Raw genomic sequence first — 23,582 nt, 5'->3', positions numbered from 1 at the left:
CCGGATATAACTACTTGCTCAAATGCCTTCGGGACTAGCCCGGTTATAGTACTCGCACAAATGCCTTCGGGACTTAGCCCGGTTATAGTAACTCGCACAAATGCCTTCAGGACTTAGCCCGGATATAGTAGCTCGCACAAATGCCTTCGGGCTTAGCCCGGAATTAGTCACTAGCACAAATGCCTTCGGGACTTAGCCTTGTTATCATCCAAATATCCATGCACATATCAATAAATCATGACACATCTATATTTCATTTTCATAACTAGAATTCAAACACAAGTCACTTATCAAGCATTATCATTTTCGGCTTAATAGTTACATACAAAGAGCATGATTTTAATTTACTTAAAACATGATCTAATCGAATCATAATCTAAGATCCATTACTCTAAAACTTACTTCGGATGTTGTCGAACGATTTCGGCGGCTATTCGATCACTTTTTCCTTTCCCTTGTCCAACTTTGGTCCTCTAAGCTCTTGAGCTAATTCAAGCAAATTTAACTTATTAAAGTCTCATTATGCTAGCTTATGGCCGAATATGACAAGGAGTTGATAGGTCATATGGCCACCTTTAGCTCAAATACAAAGTGGTCATACGCATTTTTGATCACATTGAGCAATTTAATACAATTAATCTAACATTTCCTCATGTGCACCTTCATGACCGAATACACACATCATTAACCTAATATCAATTAACTAAGCACTTTAACAAATTCTCCTTGAGCCGATTATCTAAGTCAAGATAAAAGCATCAATATGCTTGCCCCTAACCGAATACATGCAACACCAATCTATCTCATGTGGCCGAATATGCATGTCTATGTTGAGGCCAATTATATGCTTAATACTTCCTACAAATATGGTTACTTGTATTAACTACATACCATTTTGTTTCAAGTTCAAAACTCGGCTAATACACATATATACACTAGAAATCAAATACTAATATTTGCACTTCACCTTACTACCATTTCTCATGCAAATAACATGAACAACAACCATATTTCCTACTATGGCCGAATGCATCAAGACACCATACCATTTCAATTTTGGTCATGGATTAAACAAAGAACCTAATGTCTAACTCAAAAAAAATGCTAAAAGAAAATCCAAGAGGCATCAATCCACCATCACATGTATCATTACAAAGCTTCACATTTAGGATGCAAATGACATCAACACAAATCCACCTTAGCTGAAACTTAACTCATCTTCATGCATCATCACCACAACATCAAACACCAACCAAGAAGACAACACCCATGGCCGAATATCATCTCCATCACATAGCAAAGATTTAAACCATGGGCTAGGTAGAACTCAAGCTAACAACTAAAACATGCATGCATCTCATGGAACATCATCAAACATTCCTTAATCTAGATACAAGTATGGCCGAACCTCTTCAACCTTTTCTTCCCCTCCTTCCTTTGATTTTTCGGTCAAGAAGAAACAAATGAGAACCTTTTTTTTTCATCATCCTACTAACCATTATTATTTTATTGCCCATGCTCCTTATTTTATATTTCCTAACATAAAACACTAACATAAAAGGTTTTAATACCTTTTATCCCATAGCATGGCCAGCCACTAGTCAAATTTTGGGTAATTTGACATGCAAACCCATCACCTTTATAACATGCATTAATAGGCCACTTACATTTGCCTAGCACATTTCTAAATTTTCTCACATAAGTCCTATTAACTAAATTCACATGCAATTAACTAAATCGAAGCTTAAAACTTTCACACATTCATATTCACATATTTTAGACAATAATTATCATATTCAAATAATTTGGTGACTCGGTTTAGCGGTCCCCAAACCGCTTTCCGACTGGGGTCACTTTAGGGCTGTCACAAGCTTTCTAGTACAAATTAAGTTTCGGTGAAAGTATTGTAAAGTGAATACCACTTACGATTTTTGTATGTGGAATTTAAAGAGATCGGCAGTAAAAGCACAACTTGAGTGAAAGTTCTTTGACATCGATTATAGGATTGAGGAATCCAAGTGAAAAACCAAAACCACTTTCCTGGTAAGATTTTCGAGGACGAAAATCCCTAAAGGGGGGGAGAAATGTAACATCCTGATTTTAGGCCTAGTCGGAACAGTGGTTTTGGGACCACAAATCTGATGAGGAAAATTCATTTTTATTATATTTTTATGGTCTACGATTTCACGGAATGATTTCGTAAAAATTTTGTTCGAAAATTTCGACGTTTGGGCACTCAATTTGGTTAAAAGGACTGAATTGTAAAAAAGTGCAAAAGTTAAGTTCTACATGTTAGAAGTGTCTAATTCTTATGATTTTTTAAATTAAAGGTCCTTAAATGGTAATTAGGTGGACATGGTATGATAGGTTTTTAAAAGTTTTTCATTAAGGGCATTTTAGTAAATTAGTAATTAAATGAATTAAAAATGCCAAAATAAGCCAAATTTGCTCATCTTCTTCCTCATGGCCAAATTTTCCATGAAAAATACCATGGCTAGGGTTTTTAAGCTTTCCAAGCTCATTTGTAAGTGATCCCGAGCCCCATTTTTAATGTTCTTTACATTTTTGAAGTCCCGGTAACATGTTCTAGCTATTTCTACCATTATTTTGAGCTAAGGTTTGTTTTTAAAAATTTACCAATAAATGATATACATGTATTTTGATGTTTAATGGTAGAATATGAAGCTTGAAATTGTGTTAAACAACTTTTGCTAAGTGATTTTACGTGAAAACGAGTAAAACGACATAATCGGTAAAAATACCTAATATTCATAAATACATGTTAGAGTGAGAATTTGATATTGCCATAGAAGGGAAAAATGATCAGCATGTCATAAAACATAAGAAAATAGGATGAAGTTTAATTTCTGAACCTTGGGGAAAAAGTGCAAATATGCAAAAGTTTAGGGGTCAAAATGCAAATTCATAAAAATATGATTTTTGGACCCATATGAATAATGTGACTAATTATTAGGCTAAATGTGTTATTATAGATGAAGGAAATAGAGATTAGGGCTTAAATCGGGAAAATATAAGGTTATGGACTAAAATGGTAAATTGTCGTTTCTGGATCGAGGTAAGTTCGTGTGTTAATAATAATGCAATACCATGCATGAATTGTAATTCTCTACTGATATGACATAAATTGTATGATTTAATATGTTAAGAGAAGTTGATGGATGGTATGTATGATATGGAAAAATGTAATGCTTGTTGTGTCATGTGAAATTGAATGGCAAATTATTGTTACATGAATTGAGTGTTAAATTACTATTACCTGGGTTGTATGAATTGCTACACGGGTGTACCTGATGAGATTTCAACAAGTTTGTACGTAAATAATTTATCGATTCTTTTTATTTTATTATATTTTATTATTATATGAAATGTGGCTGCCTATAGAATGACTATTTGTTGTAAATTGCAAATTGAAAAAGGACTATGAATAAATTTGTAACATGTTAGAAAGTGAGGAATCTCCCGGTTGAGCCTTCAGAATAGAAACGATATGAATGGTCTATTGTGAGGTCACGTGTGTAGTACTAAGTGCAGGCTACTACGTGTACCGGATAATTGGTCGCATGTCTAGTACTAAGTGCAGGCTACTATGCGTACCCGATAACTTCGATCACGTGTGTAGTACTAAGTGCAGGCTACTACATGTATCAGATAGTTAGGTCACGTGTGTAGTACTAAGTGCAGACTACTACGTGTACCAGATAATTGGTCGCATGTGTAGTACTAAGTGCAGGCTACTATGCGTACTAGATAGCCTTGTCTACAAGTGTGAAAATATGTGCAGGCAACTGAGTATCAGTTATTATTCCGAAGAGTTCAACGGGAAAATCGATTAAGTAAAAATACATGTGAACATGATTATATGATGAATAAGTGCAGGTATATGTTTATGAAAATTATGACCAATGTGCTCGATATTTGAGTGAACTTCGATAAGACAAAATGGATTAAGTGAAATTATGTAAGAGTGAATTTTAGTAGTAAAACAGTGTTGGACAGCAGCAGTTGCATGACTTTTAAAATTCACCAAAAATTGTGTAAGTTGAATTAAATTTCAAAAAAATCATGGAATTAAATATTAATTAGTCTATTTTCATATAAAAGAAACAGGGAGAGCAAAAGAGTTCTATATTATGTGATATTCTAATTTTTGTGAGATAGTGTCAGAATGAATTCGAGATCCACTTTTCTGATTTGGAAAAATTGTTAAAACGTGTAACAAAATAATTATGAGTTATATTTTATATGAATATAATCATCAATGAGTCTAATTTCAGGAGGAATGGATGGAAACATCATCCGAGTCCCGAAATATGAGATAAATAATTTTTAGTGAATAGAGGTTAGAACTGTTGGACAGCAAAATAGGGGAAACTTTAATGAATAAACTGTACTAATTGGCTAAACTAAAAATTTTATAAATTTTATGGGAGAAAGATATATGAGTCTAGTTTCAAATAAAATTAACAAAACTAAATTTGGAGTTTTTTAGCTTCAGATATGAATGATTTATTAACTGTAACTCGATAAAATAGCTTAACCTGAACATGTGTAATTGTACAATTATAGTGTTTTATCTTGAAAAGCATGTTAGTAATTGCTTATTAATTTCATATGGACTTAGTAAGCGTAAAGCTTACCCATCCTCTCCATTTCTTTAGTATTGGCAGGTCGGCTCGAGGTTGGAAATCGTCAGAGGCAAAATCACACTATCAAACTATCATTTTTTGGAGAATTAATTCAAATATTAGAAATATCAAGTGAGTGGCATGTATAGGAAGTTAGTTTGTTATATGTATTATTATTATGATTTTGATGATACGTATCAGTCTGCATTGAGTTGTCGTATATGATCATGAGATGTGGTCCTTATCCATTATGGTTTATAAGTTTAATTAATCATGCCATGCCCTATGTTTTGATGTGATGATATAGTTAGCTTTGTTTGTTATGCATGATTGGTAATACATCAGGTAAGTTAAACGCAGGCCAGTGGATCATGAATTAAATGGAAATGAGTAATGTTGCCTTGAATATGGATGTTTAATGGACAAATTGGTAACTATGTTATGATGGTATAAAATGGGAATAAGATTTAGCATGTCTAGTTCTAGTTAATGTAAGAATGTATATTATATACAGGATGGTAAGCAAATATGTTGAAAGTGAATGACATGTTATTGCATGATTATGGATGTGTAAGTGCTCATTTATGCCACGTTATATGTCTTTAAATATGAGTCTATGCATGTGTTTGAAAAGTTTTGAATTACATGAAATTTTATGGCCCACTTTTCATCTATGTGTATGGTTAAGTCTGGTAATGCCTCGTACTCTGTTCCGGCCTTGGATACGGGTACGGGATGTTACAAAGCCCACGAGTCAGTACCCATATTCTTTTAAGAGCAAAATAAAAAAAATTCTATAAAAGTCAGAGCTTGAACCCAGGACTTCCCAAACTTCCTCAAACACTCCCAATTCACTTAACAACCACACCAAACATGCAATTTGTGTCAAACCATGTAAAATTACAGACCCTATATTTTTAGGGCATTACAACTCTACCCCCTAAAAGAAATTTCGGCCTCGAAATTTGCCTGGTCAGAATAGGTGAGGGTATTGTTGTTGCATCGCCTCCTCTGGTTCCCACGTAGCTTTTCTGAACCGTGATTACACCATAGTACTTTGACCAGTGGAACAGATTTCCTCTTTAATACCTTAATGTCACGATCCAGTATCTACATCGGTTCTTCCTTGATAGTCAAATCAGGTTTAATCTCAATCTTCTCAACTGGCACTATATATGAGGGATCAGAGCGATATTGCCTCAACATGGAGACGTGTAACACATCATGAATTCTGTCTAGCTCAGTAGGCAACTTGAGTTGATAAGCGACCGATTCCACACGCTTTAATACTTGGTAAGGTCCGATGAATCTAGGGCACAGTTTGCCTTTCTGTCCAAATCTCAGAATTTTTTTCCATAGTGAGACCTTCATGAAGACATAATTCCCTACAGAGTATTCGATCTCTTTACGCTTTAAGTCTGCATAAGACTTCTGCCTATCAATTGCTTCTTTTAACCGATCTCAAATTAACTTTACCTTATCTTCAGTATTAGAAAACAACTCGGGCCTCAAAACTCGTTGCTCACCAAGTTCCATCCAATAGGTAGGAGTACGACAATTACGGCCATATAACGCCTTGTACGGTGCCATCTGAATACTGGACTGATAACTGTTGTTGTAAGCGAACTCTGCCAACGGCAAATAGTCTTCCTAATTGCCTCGAAAATCAATTACACAACATCTTAACATGTCCTCCAATATTTGGATCACCCTCTCTGGCTGACCGTCTAATTGAGGATGGAACGCAGTATTGAAGTCCAACCTTGTACCCAAATCCTCGTGTAACTTTTTCCACAACCGAGAAGTAAATCTAGGATCTCTGTCTGATATGATAGAAACTGGTAATCTGTGCAGTCTCATAATCTCAGCCACATACAACTTGGCCAATCTCTGCAATGAATAATCAGTGCGGACCGGAATAAAGTGGGTAGATTTAGTCAATCGGTCTACAATAACCCATATCGAATCCTTCTTAATCAGCGTTAAGGGTAGCCTACTTACAAAATTCGTGGTTACCCTCTCCCATTTCCAGAGTGGAATCTTTACTGGCTGTAGTAACCTAGAAGGCAGTTGATGCTCAGCCTTAACTTGCTGGCATGTCAAGCACTTACCCATGAACTCAGTAACCTCGCGCTTAAGCTCCAGCGACTAGTACAGCTCACGAAGATCTCAATATAACTTATTTTCGCCAGGATGCATAGCATATGGACTACCATGTGCTTCATGCAGTATAGATTGTCTTAAATCAGAATCCCTCGGTATACAAACTCTCTCATGAAAACAAATCACTCCCTTACTATTCAGCCCAAAATCCGCATTCTCACCATTCTCAACCAATTAGAAATGAGGAACTAATGACTCATCCAACAACTGTTTCTCCCTAATTTGACAAGTCCAGGTTGGTCTCACTTGAAGCTCAGCCAACAAGCTACCACTATCAAACAAGCTGAAACGAGCAAACATTGCTCTCAAATCAGATACAACCCTACGGCTCAGTGCGTCAGCTACCACATTAGCCTTACCAGGGTGGTACTCAATTGAACAATCATAATCCTTAAGCAACTCTATCCACCTTCGTTGCATAACGTTCAACTCCTTTTGAGTGAGGAGGTACTTGAGGATTTTATGATCTGTGTAAATAATAATCTTCTTACCGTATAAGTAATGGCTTCAAATCTTCAGTGCGAAAACCACCGCAGCTAACTCCAAGTCATGAGTGGGGTAATTTGCCTCATGAGGCTTAACCTAATGAGATGCGTAAGCAACCACCTTACCCTCTTGCATCAACACACAACCCAATCCAAGGTCTGACGCATCACTATAGACAGTGAATTCTTCCTAGACTCTAGTTGTTTAAAAATAGGGGCCTCAGTCAGAACATTTTTCAGTTTCTCAAAACTCTCTTGTTGCTTATCAATCCATTTAAATGGTACCCTTTTACGCAGTAACTTAGTTAGAGGTGTAGCAATCAGTGAAATCCCCTCAACAAAACGTCTATAATACCTTGCTAGACCCAAAAAGCTTCGAATCTCAAATACCATATTTGGTGGTTTCCAATCCACTACGGCCTCAATTTTTCGAGGATCAACCCTAGTCCCTTTGGCAGACACCACATGACCCAGAAATGTCACTTCTCGTAGCCAAAACTCACACTTGCTGAACTTTGCGTAAAGCTTCTTTTCCCTCAAAATTTACAAAATGATTCGAAAATATGCATCATGATCCTCTTCAGTTCTTGAATACACTAGGATGTCGTATATAAACACAACTACGAACCGATCCAGTTAGGGCTGAAATACTCGATTCATCAAATCCATGAAAGCCGCTGGTGCATTTGTCAACCCAAACGGCATCACTAAAAACTCATAGTGACCATAACGAGTTCTAAACACAGTCTTATACACATCAGCCTCCTTAACCTTTAGCTGATGGTTCCCCGATCGAAGATCTATCTTGGAGAAAATCGTAGCTCCTTGCAGCTGGTCAAACAGATCATCTATCCTCGGTAAAGGGTATTTGTTCTTGATAGTCAGTTTGTTCAGTTGATGATAATCGATGCGCATGCGCATGGATCCATCCTTCTTCTTCACAAACAACACTGGTGCTCCCCATGGGGACACACTCGGTCGAAAGAATCCTCAGTCCAAGAGCTCTTGAATTTGAGCCTTTAACTCCACTAGCTCTTTTGGTGCCATCCTATAATGGGCGATGGACACTGAAGCTGTCCCAAGTAAGAGCTCAATGCCGAATTCGACCTCAAGGTTTGGAGGCAATCTAGGAAGCTCTTCAGAAAATACATCCGGAAACTTCTTAACAGTTCTGACATCTCCAACATAAGGACCTTTAGAGCCAAAAATGCTAACATAAGCTAGAAATGTCTTGCAACCCTTGCAAACCAGTTTCTCGACCCTTAACGCAGAAATCACGTTAGACAGATAATCTCTTCGCTCCCCTATCACAATTACCTCCTCATCCTCCGTCGACTTCAACACCATACGCTTAGCAACACAATCCAATTTTGCACTGTGTTTCACTAGCCAAACCATGCCCAATATAATATCGAATTCCCCAAACGGTAGTTCCATCAAATCTGCCGGAAGGACAACCCCTTGAACCTCTAGGGACACGTCTCTGAACAACTTATTCACTCAACCAACTGTCCCAGTGGACTCAACACAGTCATCTCACTAACAGTATTTTCAAACTAAATACCCAACGTCTCAGACATAGTGCATGCAACATATGAATGTGTAGACCCAATATCAATTAAAGCAGTGTATGGTACATTATAAATCAGGAACGTACCAGCTATGATGTCAAGAGCGTCACAATCCTCTCGGCGATGAGTAGCATAGACCAAGGCTGGCTGTCTCGCCTTATTGTTACCAGCACCTCTGCCCAGTACTCTACGACCTCGTCCCAAACCATTTACACCCCTGGCCTGTCCACGGCCTCTCGGTGGCTGCTGACGGCCTCTCCCTGGCTAAACTTGGCCCTGACCTACAGCTTGCATCTGCATAGGCCTCTGAATATAGTTGTTAACATGATGATCCATGGATCCACATCGAAAACACTCCCCAGTTCGTTTCCAACACTTGCCTGATGAGCTCTTCTACAATCAGCGTAAGATGCGGTCTTGCAGTAATAATTGGAACCGCTCGGACTGACCCATCAAATCTGGCCCTCTTTATAGGCCTTCCAAAAGAACCCGAGGGTCTAAAATCTCTCTTATTTCTACCTCTATCTTTCTCGCAGTTCTGGCATTCAGAGCGCTTCACATCCTTAGCAATTTTTACTTTCTCAATAAGGGCAGCAAAGTCTCGCTCCCTCTGCGGAGCTAACAGCACACGTAACTCATCCCGGAGGTCATCCTCGAACTACACACAACATTCATACTCAGTTGTGACTATCCCGCGTACATACAAACTCAGCTGTAGAAACTCTGCCTCATATTCCGCCATAGTCTTATTTCCTTGGGTCAAGTTCAGAAATTCCTTCCTTTGGGCGTCCACATAACTTGCGCCCACATACTTCTGTGAAAAGGCTACTTTGAAGAAATCCTATGTCAAACGGTCGGCCTGTGTACCTTCTCTCACAGTAAGCCACCATTGGTAGGCCTCACTCGCAATAAAGACACTGCTCCTTTTAATTTTTGCTCCACAGTATAGTCAAGGTCATCCATTATCCGCTCGATAGCCTCCGACCAATACTTTGCCACATTTGGGGCTACACCAGAAACACCCCTAAAGATCTCCGCTTCGTTAGACCAGAGTCGCTCAAAAACTGACCCTCGGCCCACTGGTCCACTTGGGATAGAGCATCATCCCCAGCTGCTCGATCATGAGGCCCTGTCTTAGTTACTAGTGAGGCTGGTGCCTCCCTAGTAGGCATGTGACACGATACTAAAGACCTAGCTCTAGCACTACCCCGGCCTCTACCACGGCCTCGTGTACCCCTTCTGTGAGTACTTCTTATGCTCATTTCGATAGCGAATTATCTGTTTTAAAGTCTTATGAATCAGTTTATAATTTCAATAATTATTAACAATGCGTCATGAACAATAGTAATTAGAGTTTGTTTCCGCAGAACTGAATCTTCCTACAGTTTTCAGTCTTCTATAATCTTAGTTTACCCTAACTGCAGAGTTTCAGTTTAGTTCTACTACCTACAGTAGTCGTTCAGTAATTCATTTCAGTCTATAACAATAAATATTGTTAAAAAACCTACAGATTTGGTGCCGGAGACTCGGTGTGCCACATTTCCAAACACAACGCTTAAAAATCAAAGTTTCAAAAAACCCATTCTACAGCCGAGTTTTGCAACTTGACTCTGATACCACTAAATGTAACACCTCAAACCCGGCCTAGACCCTATGGCCGAATCTGACGTATCACATCAAAGTGTTTTTCGAAAATTGACATCAAAGTGTTTTTCAAAAACTAACCTCTTCAGGAAAAATTTGTTCTGAGTTTAAAACCTTTTTATCATTATTTGACAAAAGTTCCTATCAAAATGTTTACCTTATTAACCCTCAGTGTTATATTAAATCGATTGACAATCACGGAACCTTAATTCTCATGTTTTAGAAAATAGTAATTGTTTTAAAAACTTGTCTTTACCTAGTCTAGCAGTTTAAAAATATATAATCCAAAGCCCAATTGATAACTGAAACCCAAAAATGGCCTTATTACACAAGTAAAATCATAAATATAAAATCTTTAAATAAGACATGAATAAAACATTCGCGAACGTGTGGCCACCACCGAGTCCCTCGCAGCTCCAAATCGTCTGAGGCTAGGGATTACCTGTACAATTAAAAGGGAGAGTGAGTTTGTGAAAACTCAGTGTGTAATCCCCTATCAGTAAACAATGTATGCAGTAATAGTCTGGGCCTGAGCCCTGTTCAATAATCAATACAGTTGGGCCTTGGCCCATATAGTAATAGTTCAATCTAGGCCTTAGCCCTATACGGTAACAGTATAATGCAATAATCCATCCCACCCAATCCAGCCAACATACCACCTATACCAACCAACACACCATGTGGGGATATAAATCGACTCACTCAGTCAGCACACCAATATCGCAGCAAAGCTGCTAACAGTAATGCAGCAATGTTGCTAATAATAGTAAACGTGGCAAAGCCACCAGAGCAGTAATTACGTGGCAAAGCCACTAACACAGTACTTCCTCCAAATCAGAAACCCAACCCCATGTAGTATGTCGTGTCATAAACATTACGTTTATGCATTATAGCATACTCAAACCAGTAATATAAATGTCACACACACGTCAACTAACCTACCCCTAGGGGTACAATGGTCATTTCGTCAGTTAGGGGTAAAACATTAACTTTACCCCTGAGGGGTATTTCGATCATTTAACTAATTTTGGGGTCTCAAAACATATAACGATCCTTCAAAAGGTCTACAGTCGTCTTTAACGACTCAAATAACCCATATGGCTAATACAGTAAAAATGGGCCCAAGTGGGCCCACACGCTCGTGCGGCCCATTTAGCCTAAATTCGGTCACAGCTATGCGATCTCCTTAGTCCACTCCAATATTTATCACTTACTGTAAACTTTATCTGTGTGGGGCCCACGAGCCCATTGGGTCAACATAGCCCATCTTAGCCCAAAGATGCCCATAATGGCCCAGGCCCATAAGAATAATCGTGAGGCCTCTACAGTCTGTTGCCCATGATTTGCGACCTCGGTTTACCACATGGGCGTCCGCACGCTCGTGAGGCCTCAAATGCAGAAGTTTTGGCTTTTTAATTTTTCAACTTTTGCCGATTCACAGTAACATAATGGTGTGAATACACACCTTTATGCAATGTTTTGACAGTAGCAACATTTGGCGTACGATTACACACTTGCTTAGCGAGACGCACGAAGAATCCCATGTATATCGAACCTACACTTAGCAAGACCTTTAGTTAATTAACTGACGATTCGAGTTAACCACATCATAACATTTATCCCAAAAGTACACCATCTTACCTTGATTAAGTGAGGGTGGCTTAATCTTCTAAGATTGCTAACCCAAAATTGGTCACACGCTTTGTCTAGAATCTGGATTACAAGTAGATCTTGTTAAATACAATCAACTACTGTAACACCCGTACCCGAGACCGTTGCCGGAGTCGAACACGAGGTGCTAACAGACTTAATTCATTTATTTTCACAGTCCATTTTAAAAAATTTCCAGACAAGTTGGCTAACTGCGTCACTGTCACCTTAAAAATCATATCTTGAGTTCCAAAACTCGAAAACCAGTTTCGTAAATTTTACCTGAAACTAGACTCATATATCCATCTACAAAAGTTTTTCTAGAATTTTTGGTCAAGCCAATTAGTACAGTTTATTAGTTAAAGTCTCCCCTGTTTCAGGGTTTGACTACTCTGATCTTCATGCATTACGACTTAGATATCTCCTTGTACAGGGCTTCAATACTTATACCGTTAGTTTCTAAAGAAACTAGACTCGAAAAGGAATCTGTACATATAGGTCATGCTTCTAGTTAACTCTGGTTAGTTTATAGTGAATTTCCAAACTCGAAACAGGGGATCCAGAAATCGCTCTGGCCCTGTTTCACGAAAACTTAAGCATCTCATAAAATACGGCTCATATGATAGTTTCGTTACTTTCATATGAAAATAGATTCATCAAGGTTCGATTACATAATTTATTCACTATTTCATTCCATTCCGAATATTTTTAGTGATTTTTCAAATCCACACCACTGTTGCTGTCAGCATCTGTTTTTAAGGTAAACTTTACCTATTTCATGGTTTTCCATGAATCAACTAGAATTTGTCATACAAAACACCAAAATGATCATGATTAACCATTCTAATGGCTAATCGTTACCAAACATTTCCATACCTCTCAATGAACAACATACAAAACGATTATAATGCTATGCTCAAAGGATATATAAGCCATTTTCGCATGGCTATCCCAATTTATACAAACCAAAGGGTACATGACCAACAACAAAAAGGGTAGTCCTATACATGCCATTTTCAGAGTTCAACCAAAAGTGTACCAAAAGGGCTTTGATAGTGTGGACGACTTCGACTTCGACAATCCCGAGTCCGATAGCTGACGAACCAAAATCTCGGATGTTGTCGAACGATTTCGGCGGCTATTCGATCACTTTTTCCTTTCCCTTATCCAACTTTGGTCCTCTAAGCTCTTGAGCTAATTCAAACAAATTTAACTTATTAAAGTCTTATTATGCTAGCTTATGGCCGAATATGACAAGGAGTTTGATAGGTCATATGGCCACCTTTAGCTCAAATACAAAATGGTCATACGCATTTTTAATCACATTGAGCAATTTTAATACAATTAATCTAACATTTCCTCATGTGCACCTTTATGACCGAATACACACATCATTAACCTAATATCAATTAACTAAGCACTTTAACAAATTCTCCTTGAGCCGATTATCTAAGTCAAGATAGATTCATCATTATGCTCGCCTATAACCGAATACATGCAACACCAATCTATCTCATGTGGCTGAATATGCATGTTTATGTTGAGGCCAATTATATGCTTAATACTTCCTACAAATATGGTTACTTGTATTGACTACATACCATTTTGTTTCAAGTTCAAAACTCGGCTAATACACATATATACACTAGTAATCAAATACTAACATTTGCACTTCACCTTACTACCATTTTTCATCCAACTAACATGAACATCAACCATATTTCTCTTCTACTTCCTACCATGACCGAATGCATCAAGACACCATACCATTTCAATTTTGGTCATGGGTTAAACAAAGAACTTAATGTCTAACCCAAAAATGATAAAAAGAAAATCCAAGAGTCATCAATCCACCATCACATGTATCATTACAAAGCTTCACATTTAGCATGCAAATGACATCAACAAAATTCCACCTTAGCCGAAACTTAACTCATCTTCATGCCTCATCACCACAACATCAAACACCAACCAAGAAGACAACACCCATGGCCGAATATCATCTCCATCACATAGCAAAGATTTAAACCATGGGCTAGGTAGAACTCAAGCTAACAACTAAAAACATGTATGAATCTCATGGAACAACATCAAACATACCTCCTCCTAAACACCAACCAACCGAACATGAAGCAAGAAAATCCTCTTCTTCTTCCTTCCTCAAGTCACAGCAATAGAGGAGTAGCCTAGCTCATTTTTTTTCTTTTCTCTTTCTCCTCCTACTAACCACTATTATTTTATTACCCATGCTCCTTATTTTATCATTCCTCCCATAAAACACTAACATAACATGTTTATGACATGTTTTACCCAACACATTTTGTCCACCCTCATTGTCATGGCCGGCCACTACCAATTAAGTGGGGAAATTGACATGCAAGTCCACCCTTTTGATTACATGCACTAATAGATCCTTATAGATTAACCTATCACATTTCAAAAGTGTCACACATAAGTCCTATTAACTAAATTCACATACAATTAACTAAATCGAAGCTTAAAACTTTCACACATTCATATTCACATATTTTAGACAATAATTATCATATTCAAATAATTTGGTGACTCGGTTTAGCGGTCCGAAAACCGCTTTCCGACTAGGGTCACTTTAGGGCTGTCACAACTCTCCCCCACTTAAGAAATTTTCGTCCCCAAAAATCTTACCGGTAAATAGGTTTGGGTATCATTCTTTCATAGAGTTCTCGGGTTCCCAAGTAGCTTCTTCCATCCCGTGTTTGAGCCATAACACTTTTACTAAAGGAACCTTTTTGTTTCGCAACTCTTTCACTTCACGAGCTAGGATACGAATTGGTTCTTCTTCATAACTCATATCGGCTTGAATTTCAACCTCAGAGGGACTTATTATGTGCGAAGGATCAGATCTGTAACGTCGAAGCATCGTAACATGAAAAATGTTGTGGATCCTTTCAAGTTCAGGGGGTAAAAGCAACCTATATGCAACTGGACCAACTCGTTCGGAGATTTCATACGGCCCAATGAATCTCGGACTCAATTTGCCCTTACGGCCAAATCTGAGTATCTTTTTCCAAGGTGAAACTTTAAGAAACACTTTGTCTCCCACCTGATACTTAATGTCTTTTCGTTTCAAATCCGCGTACGACTTCTGACGATCTGTGGCTGCCTTCAGACTTTCACGGATTACTTTTACTTTTTGTTCAGCATCTTTAATCAAATCAACTCCGAAAATTTTACTTTCACCGAGCTCGGTCCAAAACAATGGTGTACGACATTTACGACCGTACAAAGCCTCGTAAGGTGCCATCTTAATACTTGATTGAAAACTATTGTTGTAAGCGAGTTCAATCAAAGGTAAATACCGCTCCCATGAACCACTAAACTCGAGGATGCAACGTCTCAACATATCCTCAAGTATCTGAATTATCCGCTCGGATTGACCATCGGTTTGGGGGTGAAAAGCGGTGCTAAAATGCAACTTGGTACCCAAAGCTTCTTGTAATTTCTTCCAAAATCGTGAGGTGAATCTCGGATCTCTATCCGACACAATAGAAATAGGTACCCCGTGTAATCTCACAATCTAAGAAACATACAATTCAGCTATTTTATCCAAAGAAAAATCCGTGCGTACGGGGATAAAGTGAGCCGACTTAGTCAGTCTATCAACAACAACCCAAATCGTATCTTTCTTACTTGCCGACACTGGCAACCCAGATACAAAATCCATCGTGACTCGATCCCATTTCCATTCAGGTATCATGATCGGCTGAAGTAAACCCGTAGGCACTTGATGTTCCGCCTTCACTTGCTGACATACTAAGCACTTCGAAACAAAATTGGAAATGTCTCGTTTCATACCATGCCACCAAAACTGACGTCTCAGATCGTTGTACATTTTCGTACTCCCCGGGTGAATTGACATTCGGCTACAATGAACTTCGTTCAGAATTATCGAAATAAGTTTTGAATTTCTTGGAACACACAAACGACTTCTGAACCTCAAACAATCGTCATCATCAAATTGAAACTCTGATTCCATATTCGAAACACATTCAGCCCGTTTTGCAACCAGTTCATCATCGACTTTCTGAGCTTCACGAATTTGATGAATCAACAATGGTTTGGCCTTTAATTCTGCCACTAACACATTGTTGGATAGAACAGACAAGTGTGCATTCATCGCTCTTAAAGCAAACAGTGATTTACGACTTAAGGCATCCGCAACCACATTAGCCTTTCCCGGGTGATAGTCAATGACAAGCTCATAATCTTTCAACAACTCGAGCCAACGTCTTTGTCGCAGATTCAAGTCTCTTTGAGTCATCAAATATTTGAGACTTTTGTGATCCGAATATACATGGCACTTCTCTCCAAATAAGTAATGTCGCCATATTTTCAAAACGAACACGATGGCAGCTAGTTCAAGATCATGGGTCGGATAATTTTTCTCATGTGGCTTCAGTTGTCTTGACGCATAAGCTACAACTCGACTCTCTTGCATCAATACGCAACCAAACCCAAGTAGGGATGCATCACTATAAATGACAAACTCTTTGCCTGATTCGGGCTGCACTAGTACTGGAGCTTCAGTCAAACAAGTTTTCAGTTGATCGAAACTTTTCTGACACTTTTCTGTCCATTCAAACTTAACATCTTTCTGAAGTAGTTTCGTCATTGGTGTGGCTATCATCGAGAAACCCTTTACAAAGCGTCTGTAGTAACTGGCAAGTCCCAAAAAGCTCCGAACTTCAGTAATATTTCTCGGAGGCTTCCAGTTAAGTATGGCCGAAATTTTGTTCGGATCAACTCGAATACCCGATGCAGATACCACATGACCCAAGAAGCTAACCTCTCTTAACCAGAACTCAGACTTACTGAACTTAGCATATAACTGCTTATCCCGTAAAATTTGCAACACTAATCCCAGGTGTTCAGCATGATCAGTTTCATTTCTCGAATAGACCAAAATATCATCGATAAACACAACGACAAACCGATCCAAATACGGTCTGAAGATCTGATTCATCAAATCCATAAATACCGTGGGGGCATTAGTGAGCCCAAACGGCATCACTAAGAATTCGTAGTGACTGTATCTCGTTCTGAAAGCAGTTTTGGGTATATTCGGATCTCGAATGATAATAACCCGATCTCAAATCTATCTTTGAAAACACTAAGGCTCCCTTTAGTTGATCAAACAAATCATCAATACGCGGTAACGGATATTTATTCTTTATTGTCACTTTATTCAGCTGACGATAGTCGATGCACAACCTCATGGTTCCGTCCTTCTTTTTCACAAACAATACTGGTGCACCCCAAGGTGAGAAACTTGGTCGAGCGAAACCCCTATCCGTCAACTCTTGCAATTGAGCTTTCAACTCTTTTAACTCGGTTGGTGCCATATGATACGGAGCTATCAAAATTGGTGTAGTCCCAGGTACAAGCTCAATACCAAACTCTACCTCCCGAACAGGTGGTAAACCCGGTAATTCTTCGGGAAAAACATCCGGGTATTCACAAACCACTGGCACAGATTTAGGTTTCTTTTCTAACTCTTTGTTATCAAGTACATACGCAAGGTATGCTTTACACCCCTTTCTTACATATTTCTGAGCCAACATCGATGATATTACGGCTGGCAACCTATTCAAGTCAGTAGACTCGACTCGGATTATCTCGTTATTTACACACCTTAAATCGATGGTTTTTCTTTTGCAATTTACAATTGCATCATGTACGGTCAACCAATCCATACCGAGGATAACATCAAATTCGTCAAACGGTAAAAGCATCAAATCAGCCGAAAAACAGGAACCTCGGATTACTAGGGGACATTTCTTGCACACTTTGTCGACAAGCACGTAACGACCCAAAGGATTTGACACCCGAATTACAAACTCAGTAGACTCAACAGGTAGAGTCTTACTGGATGCTAAGGTTTCACATATATAAGAATGAGTAGAACTAGGGTCAATCAAAGCAATCATATTAGTATCAAAGAGAGTAAAAGTACCGGTAATAACATCTGGCGAGGAAGCATCCTCGCGTGCGCGTATAGCGTAAGCTCTAGCAGGAGCACGAGCCTCAGATCTGGTTGTAGCATCTCTAGATCCTCTCTGACCGCCACTAGCATTGCCCGCATTTCTAGATGGTCTACCTCGAGCAGTAATAGCACCAGGTTTCCCACTCTGATTTACGTTCTGTTCAGACAATCTCGGGCAATCTTTAATAAAGTGGTCAGCTGATCCGCACTTGTAACAGGAGCGGTCATGGAATCTACAACTGCCCGAATGCCATTTACCACAATACTGACACTTCGTTCTATCTCGACGATCATTTCCAACACTGGCGACCGAAGTGACTCGTGCACTCACAGGGGGTCGATCACGATCTCGTCTAGAAAAACCCGAAGTGTCTCTAGATCAGCGTAAATCATCTCTAAATTTCTTCGATGACTGTTGAAAGGGCCTCCCCGAAGACCTCTTACGAAACTCCTTTGCTCCCATATTAGCTTTTCTTTTCTCCATACTGAGCTCCTCGGCTTTGCAAGCTTGCTTGACAAGTACCACAAATTCTCGGATTTCCAAAATGCCAACATACAACTTTATATCATCATTCAGTCCATCCTCGAAACGTTTACACATCACGGCTTCTGAAGAAATGCATTCTCGAGCGTACCGGCTAAGCCTTACAAACTTTCGTTCATAATCGGTAACCGACATGGAACCTTGTTTAAGTTCAAGAAATTCCTTCCGTTTTTGATCCATGAATCTCTGACTGATATACTTTTTCCGAAACTCAGTTTGGAAAAACTCCCAAGTTACTTGCTCTCTGGGCACAACAGAAGTTAACGTATTCCACCAATAGTAGGCAGAATCATGTAGCAAGGAGATAGTACACTTTAGGCACTCATCGGGTGTGCAAGATAGCTCATCGAGTACCCGAATAGTGTTGTCCAAAGAAAATTCAGCTTGCTCGGCATCATCGCTGTCCGTAGCTTTAAATTCAGTAGCCCCGTGTTTTTGGATTCTGTCAACTGGGGGCTTATTTGACCTTATTTGGTCAATTGCCGGAGGTATTGTAGGTGCGGGGGTGGTATTAGTCGGGAATGGAGGTTGTGGAACAGCCGTATTAGTTCGAATGTATTGGTTGAACCAATCATTCATCACGCTATAAAAAGCTTGTCTAGCTTCATCATTCGGATTACTAGTAATAGGCTGAGAGTCCGCCGGCGCTGTCCCTTGTGCGGGAGCAGGCGCTACACTCTCAAGATCATCAGCTACCGCTCGGTTGGGATCGGGATCCATTACTATAAATAAACACATTTTCAATTGTCAGAAATCACCACACTATCAAATAATCACATAATGGCATGTATAGCTAGATCCAAACGTATTACGGTAGTCCTAGAATCGACTAAACCGTAGCTCTGATACCAATAAAATTGTAACACCCCGTACCCGATACCGTTGCCGGAGTCAAACACGAGCTGCTAACAGACTTAATTCATTTATTTTCACAGTCCATTTTAAAAAATTTCCAGACAAGCTGGCTAACTGCGTCACTGTCACCTTAAAAATCATATCTTGACTTCCAAAACTCGAAAACCAGTTTCGTAAATTTTACCTGAAACTAGACTCATATATCCATCTACAAAATTTTTTCTAGAATTTTTTGTCAAGCCAATTATTACAGTTTATTAGTTAAAGTCTCCCCTGTTTCAGGGTTCGACTACTCTGACTTTCATGCATTACGACTTAGATATCTCCTTGTACAGGGATTCAATACTTATGCCGTTAGTTTCTAAAGAAACTGAACTCGAAAAGGAATCTGTACATATAGGGTATGACTTCTAATTATCTTTGGTTAATTTATAGTGAATTTCCAAAGTCGGAATAGGGGATCCAGAAATTGCTCTGGCCTTATTTCATGAAAACTTAAGCATCTCATAAAATACGGCTCATATGATCGTTTCGTTACTTTCATATGAAAATAGATTCATCAAGGTTCGATTACATAATTTATTAACTATTTAATTCCATTCCTAATATTTTTAGTGATTTTTCAAATCCACACCACTGCTGCTGTCAGCATCTGTTTTTAAGGTAAACTTTACCTATTTCATGGTTTTCCATGAATCAACTAGAATTTCTCATACAAAACACCAAAATGATCATGATTAACCATTCCAATGGCTAATCATTACCAAACATTTCCATACCTCTCAATGAACAACATACAAAACGATTATAATGCTATGCTCAAAGTATATATAAGCCATTTTCGCATGGCTATCCCAATTTATACAAAACCAAAGGGTACATGACCAACAACAAAAAGGGTAGTCCTATACATGCCATTTTCAGAGTTCAACCAAAAGTGTACCAAAAGGGCTTTGATAGTGTGGACGACTTCGACTTTGACAATCCCGAGTCCGATAGCTGACGAACCAAAATCTCGGATGTTGTCGAACGATTTTGGCGGCTATTCGATCACTTTTTCCTTTCCCTTATCCAACTTTGGTCCTCTAAGCTCTTGAGCTAATTCAAACAAATTTAACTTATTAAAGTCTCATTATGCTAGCTTATGGCCGAATATGACAAGGAGTTTGATAGGTCATATGGCCACCTTTAGCTCAAATACAAAATGGTCATACACATTTTTAATCACATTGAGCAATTTTAATACAATTAATCTAACATTTCCTCATGTGCACCTTTATGACCGAATACACACATCATTAACCTAATATCAATTAACTAAGCACTTTAACAAATTCTCCTTGAGCCGATTATCTAAGTCAAGATAGATTCATCATTATGCTCGCCTATAACCGAATACAGGCAACACCAATCTATCTCATGTGGCCGAATATGCATGTCTATGTTGAGGCCAATTATATGCTTAATACTTCCTACAAATATGGTTACTTGTATTGACTACATACCATTTTGTTTCAAGTTCAAAACTCGGCTAATACACATATATACACTAGTAATCAAATACTAACATTTGCACTTCACCTTACTACCATTTTTCATCCAACTAACATGAACAACAACCATATTTCTCTTCTACTTCCTACCATGGCCGAATGCATCAAGACACCATACCATTTCAATTTTGGTCATGGGTTAAACAAAGAACTTAATGTCTAACCCAAAAATGATAAAAAGAAAATCCAAGAGTCATCAATCCACCATCACATGTATCATTACAAAGCTTCACATTTAGCATGCAAATGACATCAACAAAAATCCACCTTAGCCGAAACTTAACTCATCTTCATGCCTCATCACCACAACATCAAACACCAACCAAGAAGACAACACCCATGGCCGAATATCATCTCCATCACATAGCAAAGATTTAAACCATGGGCTAGGTAGAACTCAAACTAACAACTAAAAACATACATGAATCTCATGGAACAACATCAAACATACCTCCTCCTAAACACCAACCAACCGAACATGAAGCAAGAAAATCCTCCTCTTCTTCCTTCCTCAAGTCACGGCAATAGAGGAGTAGCCTAGCTCATTTTTTTTTTCTTTTTCTCTTTCTCCTCCTACTAACTACTATTATTTTATTACCCATGCTCCTTATTTTATCATTCCTCCCATAAAACACTAACATAACATGTTTATGACATGTTTTACCCATCACATTTTGACCACCCTCATTGTCATGGCCGGCCACTACCAATTAAGTGGGGAAATTGACATGCAAGTCCACCCTTTTGATTACATGCACTAATAGATCCTTATAGATTAACCTATCACATTTCAAAAGTGTCACATATAAGTCCTATTAACTAAATTCACATGCAATTAACTAAATCGAAGCTTAAAACTTTCACACATTCATATTCACATATTTTAGACAATAATTATCATATTCAAATAATTTGGTGACTCAATTTAGCGGTCCCGAAACCGCTTTCCGACTAGGGTCACTTTAGGGCTGTCACAACTACTATCCCATTAACACAAAGACAACATTCGGCTGAACCCCACAAAATGAGGTAGCATATTACCTTAATTGAATACTTAAGGAAAAAGGCTGTGGTTGCTTCAAAACCACTTGTACACCACTGCTCCTTGAAGAAACCCTAGAAATAAGGAAGGAATCATAAATCGATACCCGAAGAACAAAAGGAAAAGCATTTGGCTTATACGAATGCAAGGAAGCATAACCTAAACCTTTACCGATTGTCAGAGAATCTTATGAAAATTGAAACAGTGTAACAATAGAAGAACAGAAGAGTATTCGGCCAATCCTCAAATAGCAAAGTAACTAAAAATTGTTAATCACAAAGATAAAGGGTATTCGGCCTAAAAAATATGAGTATATTGAAAGAAAACAGAAAAAGGGAATGGAGCAATTAGATGAAGAAAGGATTCGGCTAGAAAAGAAACCAAGAGAAAATTAAATAGAGAGGGAAGAGTGAAACTGTATTCGGTCAAGAATGAATAAAAAGTAGAAGAGGGATGTTAACTTCAGCCAAGAACAAGAGGAATATCAAGAGTAGAAGAAAATTGATTGAAGAGGGAAAGAAAGATTAATGTAGTTCGACTATGGTTGTGATAGATGAAGAAAAAAGTTCGACCAAAGAAGAAATAAAATACCAATTCGGAACCACCCAAAGAAAATAGAAAATTCCTCAAAGTGCCGAATGCACATCCCCAAAGAGTCTCAAATTCGGCCAACACAAACCCATCCACACTCCACGATTTTCTCCCCCTTATCTCTCCACTATCCACTCCACAAACCACTTGAACCTCCTATTCAAATTCAATTCAAATTCCTATGACCAACTCAAACACAGAGTTCCAGTCCAACTCCACCACTCACACCATAGAGACATAAAAGAAAATCCCTTTTGCATTGCCTAATATTCGAAGCCACGCCCTCTTGGATGCTCCACACGCCACTTGTCACTAAGCCACAAGGCTTTTTGTTACACAACACAACCACAACTATTTATAATGCCCACGAGTCAGTACTTCGATTCTTTTAAGAGCAAAATAAAAAATTCTGTAAAATCGGAGCCTGAACCCAAGACTTCCCAGACATCCCCAAACATACCCAATTCACTTAACCACCACACGAAACATGCAATTTGTGCCAAACCATGTAATGTAACACTCCTCATAATTATTCGATCCCGAGACAGGGTTCAAGGCATTATCACATTCTTATTCATACCAAATAAGGTCACCAAGTTTTGCCTAAATTTAAAACCTTTCAAACATGTACATATCGTCCCTAGTACAGACCTTCAAAACCTAAAACATACATAGAGGCGGTTCTGGACAAAACCGAAAACATTCGATAAACTTTGGGCACCCTAGAAATTTCTCTTCCTTTGAAAAGTCACACACCCGTGTGGCTTGGGACACGCCTGTGCCCTCAACCCGTGTGGCTCTCTGTCTATGATATTA

The sequence above is a fragment of the Gossypium hirsutum genome, chromosome A12 (assembly GCF_007990345.1).
Source record: "Gossypium hirsutum isolate 1008001.06 chromosome A12, Gossypium_hirsutum_v2.1, whole genome shotgun sequence".
NCBI classification, from domain to species: domain Eukaryota; kingdom Viridiplantae; phylum Streptophyta; class Magnoliopsida; order Malvales; family Malvaceae; genus Gossypium; species Gossypium hirsutum.
The sequence above is the reverse complement of the archived record's forward strand: the minus strand, read 5'-3'. Positions refer to the sequence as shown.